The 11096-nt window shown below is 39.5% G+C and overlaps 1 protein-coding gene across 7 annotated transcripts in view; it reads right to left on the bottom strand.

Annotated features, from left to right (window-relative positions):
* Nucleotides 1-11096, bottom strand: part of DNM1L (dynamin 1-like) — a 71233-nt gene that overhangs the window by 49128 nt on the left and 11009 nt on the right. The window lies entirely within an intron of this gene.

Here is an 11096-nt window from a genome sequence, read left to right as displayed (position 1 = left end):
CAGCTCACTGCAGCCTCCAATTCCTGGGCTCAACAGATCCTCCTCTCAGCCTTCCAAGTAACTTGGACTACAAGCTCACACCACCACACCCAGCGTGTGCATGCGTGTGCGCGTGTGTGTGTGTAGACAGGGTCTCACTATATTGTGTGTGTGTGTAGACAGGGTCTCACTATATTGCCCAGGCTGGTTTCAAACTCCTGGGCTTAAGCGATACCCCCACCTCGGCCTCCCAAAAGTGTTGGGACTACAGGTATGAGCTACCACACCTGGCCCTGATTTTCCTTTACTTATAAAGGTAAGAGACTCTGTGAGTTCTGCCTCTATGTCTAAAGGATTTTTATTTTTCCTTTGAAGTCCAATAATTTTTCTAGACTATGCCTCAATGTTGGTCTACCGTGTCACTGTTCTTAGGTATGTGCTGTACTCTTCCAAAGTTTAGTTCCCCATCTACTTTTATTTCATTAAAATTGTCTTGTATTGTAATTTTTAGTACCCATTCTGTTCCCTTGCTATAGTTTTCTTCTTTGGGGACACATAATATACGTATGTTGGATTTTCTTTACTTGTTTCCAATGTGTCAATTTCTACAAAATTCTTTTTACATCTCTTTATTTTTAATGTCTCTCTCCTTTTCAGCTTCTTTCCCTCATAAGGTGTTATCTGTTACGTTTACTTGCTCTTGTGTTCCTTCTAATTTGTCTTCATTTCTAAAATAAATTTTGTTTCATTTCATTCATTCATTCATTTAATTTATACAAAACAAGGTCTCACTCTGTTGCCCAGGCTGGTGTGCAGTGGCACCAGCATGGTTCACCACAGCCTCAACCTTCACAGGCTCAGGTGATCCTCCCACCTCAGCCTCCCAAGTAGCTGGGACTACAGGCAAATGCCATCACATCCAGCTGTTTTTTCTATTTTTTGTAGAGACAGAGTTTCATCATGTTGCCCAGGCTGGTCTCAAACTCCTGGACTCAAGCGATCCTCCTGCCTCAACCTCCTAAAGTGCTGGGATTACAGGTGTGAGCCACCATGTCCAGCCATTTTCTTTTATTTATAATACTTCACTATCATTAATTTTTAAATTTTTCTTATGCGAATTAATTTTTTGAAATGTCTTATCATTGTAGTGTCTTCTGTCTTGCCTTTTGTCTTAATATCTCACCGTTTTTCTTTGTTTTCTTTCTGGTGTACTTTCATCTCCTTGTCTAGAGGGATCTTGTTTTTCTTAAAAAATTTGCATGAGATTTGACAACAATCATTTCATACTGTTGACTTTTGAAAGAGGCTTGGTTCTGAATAGCTATTCTGCCTTTACACTCTAAAACTCCCTCTTGTTGTTTTCATATAGTATTCAAAAGTATAGTTTCTTGCTTTCTGAGATATCTTGGCCCTGTTCATCTCCCTGCTTTTATCTGGACCTTCTCTTTCCTTGGTCTGTCTGTATTCTTCAGAGGATACTCAATTGTATCCTCACTTCCTTCTTCTTGTGAGGAGTGGGCCTGGAAGAGAGCTTCGGTTAGTTTTTAAAGTTTCATGAAGGAACGCCAGTCCCTTCAGACTTTACAACTGATCTCTTTCACTCACCCATTGTCGATGTGTGCAACACCCTTCCCAAATTCCCATTTTGGCTGGTATTCTAAAATCGGCCCTTTAAAAAGCTTTCTAGTGATTGCCTTTGGGTTATTCACAATTCTCCACTCCATCAGATGTGCCACTGCTTCCTTCTGCTTCTTCCAGCATGGATAACAATGGTTTGTTCCCAATCTGCTGGTACTTGAGCATTTGCGGAGAAACATAGTCAACTAATTTTCTTGTACACGTTTTCTATGTGTTTTTGGTTTTCCTATCCTATTTGTTCTGTGTTTAGGGGAAAGTCATATAGACATTTAGGAAACTATTCTACCACTGCTGTCATCTTCCCAGGATCCCTAATATGGATATTTAATCCCCTAGAAGTACCAAGACTAATGTTTAGTCTTATAAAAGTTATTTTATACTTCAGTCATAAAAAGGAGTAAGGTACTGACGCATGCTATAACATTGATGAACCTAAAAACATTATTCTGCTAAGTTAAAGTCAGTCAGTCACAGAAGACCACATATTATTTGATTCTGTTTATATGAAATGTCCAAAATACGGCTGGGCGCAGTGGCTCACGCCTGTAATCCCAGCACTTTGGGAGACCAAGACGGGCAGATCACAAGGGCAGGAGTTCAAGACTAACCTGGCCAACATGGTGAAACCCCATCTTAACTAAAAATATAAAAATTAGCCGGGCACGGTGGCACGTGCCTGTACTCCCAGCTAGCTACTCAGGAGAGGCTGAGGCAGGAGAACTGCTTGAACCCGGGAGACAGAGGTTGTAGTGAGCCAAGATTGCGCCACTGCACTCTAGCCTAGGCAACACGGCAAAACTCCATCTCAAAAAAAGATAAATGTCCAAAATAGGCAAAATCTATAGCTGGAAAGTAGATTATGTGGCTGTTTAGGGATAGAGTGAAGAAGAATGGGGAGTGACTACTAATAGGTATGAAGTTTCTTTCTGGAATGATGGTATATTCTAAAATTAGTTTAAAGGTGATGGAAAGGCCAGGCGAGGTGGCACATGCTTGTAACCCCAGCAATTTGGGAGGCCAAGGTAGGCAGATCACTTGAAGCCAAGGAGTTCAAGACCATCCTGGGCAACATGGTAAAACCTCATTTTTACAAAAAGTAAAAAAATTAGCCAGGCAAGGTTGCACATGCCTGTAGTCCCAGATGCTAGGGAGGCTTAGACAGATGGATCGCTTGAGCCCAGGGGATTGAGGCTGCAGTGAGCCATGGTCATGCCACTGCACTCCAGAGTGAGACCCTGTCTCAAAAAGAAACGTTTAAAGTGATGGTTGTGCAACTCTATAAATATGCTAAAAAAAAACCACTGAATTACACATTGTAAATGGGCGGATGTTATGGTACATAGAGTATATCTCAATAAAGCTGTTAAAAAACAAAATAAAGGAGAATGACTTCTTAAACAATATACAAAATGTACAAAACCATAGAAGAAAAGATAATTCAACCACAATAAAATTAAAACTTCTTTTCCTCATAGAAAAAATTCAGGGAAAACATTTGCAATCTATAAGTAACTGGTAACCAAAATGTATAAATAACTCCCACAAATCAAATTTTTAAAAATGCCTAACAGAAAATAATGTGCGACAAAAACTCACAAAACAAAACCTCAAAGGGCCAAGAAACATAATAAGATGCTTACACTCACTAGTAATCAGGAGGATGCAATAGAAACCACAATGAGGTACCAAAAATTTAAAATGTGACTATACAAAGTACAGATATAAATAAACAAACTTAACTCTGTTGATGGGAATGTAAATTACAGCCATCCTGAGGAGCAACAGCAATATCCAATAAATATACCCTATGATCTGGCAGTTCCACTCCTTGATTTGTTAGAGAAATTCTCAAACATGAGACATTTATATGAATATCCACAGTACCGCTGTTTACAAAAACAGCTATAGCAAACACTGGGGAACATGCAAATTTCAACAGGATATATTCCTATAAGGGACCATTATATAGCAATATAAGTGAACAAACCGGGATTATATGTGTGTATATAAATTTCACATGACTGTGTAAAAAATATATATATACAGATTACAGCTACTTCATGTTGATAGTGAGTGGAACTTCTACTTGACATATGTCCCTATTACCCTGTGAAAATGTACAAATATCTGAAATGTAAAGATGAGCCTCAGGTTAAGATGGATGGGAAGGACACTGTGACTGGTTCTGTGTGGAGTTTGGTAGCACTGTGATTCATTTGATGCTTCTACAAACCACAGAAAACTATACATTAGAGAAATTATGGACTCTGTGTTCTTATGATGACTAGTTAGTTCTGAAGTACCTGGACATTACCTGAAGACTTCATTCTTGGAATAGAAGATGACATTTCATCCCTGACTCCAATGGAGTTCAAATGTGAATAAAATGATATGAACTGCTTTGGTCATTTCAGAATTAGACTGAGTCACTTCTTGGAAAATACAGTTCCTAAACCCCAGTTTAGGTTGCTGTAAAAATAAGTATCATCTACCTAACGGGTACTCATAGTGACTGACTTTTGGAGACTCCAGAATGCACCAAAACAAACAAACAAAAAAATTCAATACATTCAAACCAAAACTTTTAACATGTTGTCTCTATTCCTGAGATCCCAGCAGGACTTCTTGGAGCCTGTGCTTAACTTGATCTCTCTGCTTAGATTTTAATTAATTTTGCTTAAATGTAAATCTTATTCTATAGAATGGAATGAGCAACATTTTAAAAAATTGAAATATGGCCGGGCGCGGTGGCTCAAGCCTGTAATCCCAGCACTTTGGGAGGCCGAGACGGGCGGATCACGAGGTCAGGAGATCGAGACCATCCTGGCTAACACGGTGAAACCCCATCTCTACTAAAAAAAATACAAAAACTAGCCGGGCGAGGTAGCGGGCGCCTGTAGTCCCAGCTACTCCCGGAGGCTGAGGCAGGAGAATAGCGTGAACCCGGGAGGTGGAGCTTGCGGTGAGCTGAGATCCGGCCACTGCACTCCAGCCTGGGGGACAGAGCAAGACTCCGTCTCAAAAAATAAAAATAAAAAAAAAATAAAATAAAATAAAAAAAATAAATAAATAAATAAAAATAAAAAATTGAAATATATATCACCACCCAAAAAGAAAAAAAGAGAAAACAGTTATAGTATGAATGAATACAGAATTTTATAATCACAATTTCCCTAGGAACTTTAAATTTTAAACATTTCTCCATGCAATAACATTTACTGTGACAAACTGGAAGTCTAATGCCAGTCTGATTCTCTTTCCCGTGTAAGAAAGCTTTTTTTCCCCCTACTATTTCAATTTAGAAGCTTGTAGTATTCTTTTAATATCAGAAATTTAACCAAGGTATGTCTCTTCTCTCAATATTTATGTGCAGCAATTGAGACCTGAAGATGTCGTACTTCAGCTCTGGGGAACTTTTGTCTTTTATCTGTTATGATTATTGTTTCTCTCCTCATCTGCTCCAAGTGCTCTTAACCAATCATCTATGATCAGGCTTTTGGCTCTCTTAGTTCCCACCTTCAATCTCTTATCTCTAATAAATTCCATAACATATGTTTTTGATCTGCCTCTTTAGGACAGGTTGTTACAGACTTAATTGTGTCTTCCCAAAATTTATATGTTGAAGCCCTAACCCCCAGTACCTTGGAATACGACTATATTTGCAGACAGGGCCTTTAAAGAGGCAATTAAGTTAAAACAAGTCCGGCTGGGCGCAGTAGAGCACGCCTGTAATCCCAGCACTTTGGAGGCCAAGGCGGGTGGGTCACGAGGTCAAGAGATCGAGACCATCTTGGCTAGCATGGTGAAAGCCTGTCTCTACTAAAAATACAAGACAAAATCCTGTCTCTACTAAAAATACAAAAATAAGCTGGGCGTGGTGGCGGGCGCCTATAGTCCCAGCTACTATAGTCACAGCAAGAAGGCAGCCATCTACGAGCCAAGGAAAAAGGCCTCAAAAGAAACCAAACCTGCTGACACTTTGATCTTGGACTTGTAGCCTCCAGAACTGTGAGAAAATAAACTTCTGCTTTTTAAGCTACCCAGTCTGTGGCAATTTGTTATGGCAGCCCCAGCAAACTAATACAGAAGTTACAAACTCAGCTGCCCACACATGCAATGAATAAATCAATCCAGACTTTGTCAAAATGACATCAGAATGTCAGTCATACTTCAGTAAAGTGATTTTTTTAATGCCATCAGATTGTATTCTCCTGACATTTTTATATGAAAAATAAGAATATTTCCAACATCTGCCCAAAAATGGTCGTTTTTCTTAAAATGTACAGCCATTTTTAATCAGTGGTAATGGCTAACATTAATCAAACATTTAACATTAAATGATTTGCCTCATTTAAGTCTAACAACTCTATTAGATGGTTACTATTTAATTCTCATTTTATAGATGAGTTAGCTGAGTTTTAGAAAAATTATGTAACTTGCCCAGATATACTTAGGTAACAAGTAACAGGGATGAATTATAACCTAGTAGTCTTCAACTTTCCCACTTTTAATGCAGATGTAGAAGTAGGAAATATTTCATTGCTTATTTTACACTATAAAGAAAGAACAGCACATATATGATGATAACTGGCAACCAGGAAAGGCAACTGGGAGCAATAGGAGCTGTGGCTAACTAGATATTAACTGACCCACCTAAAGCAGGCATTATTCAAATCCACTGGGAATACAGGTGAAGGGTTATCAGATTTTCTGATTTTTTTAAGGCAAAACCAGAAATCTGGGCCTTTCAACTAAATCCACCAATTTTTAAACATTGGCAACCGATTCATTTATTTTTAATACTGTATGTGTCAACACACACAGACTAAATGAAACACATCTGCGGGCTCCCAATGTTTTACCTCTCACCTAGATTCAGTATTATAAATGGTACTGGCTTCTTCAACAATTGGCTCTATCAGTGCTTTTTTCCCCACCTGGTGATTTAAACATCCAATGTTTAGGCTCTTCCCAGGAAGTCGAGTAGCTACAAGAGTTCTAAAGTGGCAAAAATCACAGCTAGCTTGCTCTGAAAATAGGGCTCTACTGGCACTACAAGGCCTTCAGATTTTTTTCTCCACAAACTCCCAAAGCTGATTCAATATCCTGAATTATATTTAGGAGCTAAAGATTTGTGTGCCTGGTCTCAGTGTCATCTTTTAGTTTTAGTTTCTTCCAAATTGGGATTTTTAGTGTTTTGAATTTATATTTTGAGATGTGGCCTTTCACCGAAAAGGTTTTGTTGTATTTTCAGCTCTTCCCTAATAATCAGCATCAGGTGGGGCTGAGGAGTTAATAATGTTCATTCATACCACATTAACCAAAGCTGATTCCTTATTTAACTTCTAAGTTTTAATTTTTCATTGTGTAAGGCAGCTCTCTCAATTCTTTATTTTGACATTAATATAGTAAAGATATACTTCTCTTAATGTTTTACTTTTTATTTTGAAGTAATTTTAGATTTACAGAAGGTTTCCTTAATATTTGCTTCACTTATTTAAATAAAATATTTCTAAGTGTGTCCTTAGAAATGTTAATCTTATGGTACTTAAAACAGCTAAACTTGGCTGGGCGCAGTGGCTCACGCCTGTAATCCCAGCACTTTGGGAGGGCGAGGCGGGCAGATCACCTGAGGTTGGGGGTTCGAGACCAGACTGACTAACATGGAGAAACCCTGTCTCTACTAAAAATATAAAATTAGCCAGGTATGGTGGCACATGCCTGTAATCCCAGCTACTTGGGAGGCTGAGACAGGAGAATTGCTTGAACCCAGGAGATGGAGGCTGCAGTGAGCCGAGATCACACCATTGCACTCCTGCCCGGGCAACAAGAGCAAAACTCCGTCTCAAAAAAAATAAAAATAGCTAAACTGTTTCTTCCATATAGCTGAAACCCTCTATGTAATGACAAAATATATATATTAAGTTTAAACCACTTCATAATTTGCAGTTAATATATGGAGTGCTTTTTGTTTTTAAGGGACTAGGTCTCACTATGTTGGTTAGGCTGGAGTGCAGCAGCTACTCACAGGCACAATCACAGTGAACTATAGCCCTCAAGCTCCTGGACTCAAGCAGTCTTGCCACCAGGTCTCCTAAGTAACTGGGACTACAGGCACAGGTCACCACACTTGACTTAAAATGCCGTTCTTACATGAACTTCATATCCAAAATCCAAACTTTCTAAAATACTGCAGACTTAACAGTCCTTAGGAAGGAATTTTTTCTTGGTTATAAAACTATAGGTCCAGTGCTTTCTGGATCACTGAAGAGTGAGAGATTCAGATATCTGATAAGGCTATGAACTTGAATAGCAAAAGTATCATCCATGAAAATCCCCACTTCTTCCATAAAAGCATGAAAAAGTGGTATGAATCTACACATCCAAGAAGCTCGATGAACTCAAAGCAGGATAAACACAAAGAGATATACACATTGAGATATATTATAATCAAACTGTTGAAAGACAAAGACAAATGTTAAAAGCAGCAAGAGAAGAGAGAAGCTATGAGTCATGAACAAGGGATCCTCAATAAGAGTAACAACAGATATAACAGATTTCTCATCAGAAACCATAGGGGCCACAGCAGCTCTGCCTTTGGAGTAGTCAGTCTTTTATTCCTTTACTTTAATAAACTTGTTTTCAAAAGAAAAAAGAGAGAGAGAGAGAGAGAAACCAACCATAGGAGCCAGAGGCAGTAAGATAAAGTGCTGAAAGAAAAACCCTGCCAATCAAAAATTCTAACTCCAAATGGTTAAGATGCCAATAAAATCTGAAGCAACCTATAGAGGCAACACAATCCCCATCAAAATCCCAACTGTCTTGTTTACAGAAATGAAGAAGCCAAATCTAAAATTCATATGGGGCCCGCACAGTGGCTCACGCCTATAATTCCAGCATTCTGGGAGGCCAAGGCAGGTGGATCACCTGAGGTTAGGAGTTTGAGACCAACCTGGCCAACATAGTAAAACCCCATCTCTACTAAAAAAACACATATTAGCCAGGCGTGGTGGTGGGCATCTGTAATCTCAGCTACATGGGAGCCTGAGGTAGTTGGATCGCTTGAACCCAGGAGGCAGAGGCTGCAAGTGAGCTGAGATTGCGCCACTGCACTCCAGCCTGGGCACAGAGTGAGACTACCTCTCAAAATAAAATAATATAAAATAAAATTCATATGGAATGGCAAGGGACCCCAAACAATCAAAACAACTTTGAAAAAGGAAAACAATGTTGGGAAAGTTATACTTCTCAAATTTAAAATATACTCCAAAGATACAGTAATCAAAGCAGAAAAGAACTAAGAATCCAGAAATAAACCCATATAATACATCTTTGGCTGGCCACGCACAGTGGCTCATGCCTGTAATCCCAGCACTTCGGGAGGTTAAGGTGGGTGGATGACCTGAGGTCAGGAGTTCAAGACCAGCCTGGCCAACATGGCAAAACCCCATCTCTACTAAAAAATACACACAAAAAAACAGCCAGGCGTGGTGGCAGGCGCCTGTAGTCCCAGCTACTTAGGAGGCTACTTAGGCTACTTAGGAGGCTGAGGCAGGAGAATCGCTTGGGCCCAGGAGGTAGAGGTTGCAGTGAGCCGAGACTGCGCCTCTGCACTCCAGCCTGGGTGACAAAGTGAGATCCTGTCTCAAAAAAAAAAAATCTTTGGTCAACTGATTTTCAACGATACCAAGACTATTTAATGGGGAAAGAACAGTCTCTCCAACAAATGGTACTGGTTCAACTGGAGAAGCATATGCAAAAAAATGAAATGAACCCCTATACCATATGAAGATGTACTCAAAATGGACCAAAAGCCTAAATATACAAGCCAAAACTATAAAATAATTAGAGAAACAAACATTAAAAAACAAAACATAAATAAATCTTCATGGCTTTGGATTTGTCAATGCCTTAGATATGACACCAAAATCACAAGCAATAAAAGAAAAAAAAAAGATAAATTTTTAGCCTTAATCAAAAGTAAAACCTTTTATGTACTGAAGAACACTAACCAGGCAGTAAAAAGACAAGGCCGGGTGTGGTGGCTTATGCCTGTAATCTCAGTACTTTGGGAGGCCAAGGCGGCCGGATCACCTGAGGTCACGAGTTCAAGACCAGCCTGGCCAACATGGTAAAACTCCATCTGTACTAAAAATACAAAAATTAGCCAGATGTGGTGGCACAAGCCTGTAATCCCAGTTACTTATGAAGCTGAGGCAGAGGAATCACTTGAATACAGAAGGCAGAAGTTGCAGTGAGCCAAGATCACACTATTGCACTCCAGCCTGGGCAAAAGAGCAAAACTGTGTCTCAAAAAAAAAAAAGAAAAAGAAAAAGAAAAAGAAAAGAAAAAAAAGGAAACCTACAGAATGAGAGAAAATATTTGTATATTACATACTGTTAAGTGTCTAGTATCCAGAATATATAAAGAACTCTTGGCCAGGCATGGTAGCTCACACCTGTAAATCCTAGCACTTTGGGGGGCCGAGGCGGGCAGATCACAAGGTCAGGAGTTCGAGACCAGCCTGGCCAATATGGTGACACCCCCGTCTCAACTAAAACTACAGAAATTAGCCAGGCGTGGTGGTGCACGCCTGTAGTCCCAGCTACTTGGGAGGCTAAGACAGAAGAATCGCTTAAACCCGGGAGGCAGAGGTTGCAGTGAGCTGAGATGGCGCCACTGCACTCCAGCCTGGGCAACAGAGCAAGACTCCATCTCAAAAATAAAAAAAAAAGAACTTTTACAATTCAACAATAAGACAAGCCCAACAACCACACAAAAACATGTTCAACACCATTAGTCATTAGGGAAAAATGCAAAGCAAAACTACAATAAAATACCACGTTACACCCACTAGTATGACTGTAATCAAAAACAGATAATAACAAATGTTGACAAAGATACAGAAAAACTGCACCCCTCATACACGGCTGGTGGGAATTTTAAAATGGGGTAGCTGCTGTGGAAAACAGTTTGGTGGTTGCTCAAAAAGTTAAACAAAATTACCTTAGAACACAGCAATTTTACTCCTAGGTATATACCAAAATAACTGATAACAGGTACTCAAATACTTGTACACCAATGTTCACAGCAGCACTATTCCCAACAGCCAAAAGGTAGAAACAACCCAACTGCTCATCAATAGATAACTGAATAAACCAAACGTGGTTTATACATATAATAGAATATCACTCAGCCATTAAATGGAAAAGAAAGAAGAGGGAGAGACAGCTCAATAGTACAGTTTTCTTTTGTGATGAAATTGTTTTGGACCTAGACAGAGATGTCATTATGAATGCACTAAATGCCACTGAATTATACATTTTATAAAAGGGCTAATTTTGGCCGGGCACGGTGGCTCATACCTATAATTCCAGCACTTTGGGAGGCTGAGGCAGGTGGATCACCTGAGGTCGGGAGTTTGAGACCAGCCTGACCAACATGGAGAAACCCTGTCTCTACTAAAAATACAAAATTA

Source organism: Colobus angolensis, unplaced genomic scaffold (genome assembly GCF_000951035.1).
Source record: "Colobus angolensis palliatus isolate OR3802 unplaced genomic scaffold, Cang.pa_1.0 Scaffold397, whole genome shotgun sequence".
Taxonomy (NCBI): domain Eukaryota; kingdom Metazoa; phylum Chordata; class Mammalia; order Primates; family Cercopithecidae; genus Colobus; species Colobus angolensis.
Note: the sequence above shows the minus strand (reverse complement) of the source record. Positions and strands in the feature narration are given on the sequence as shown.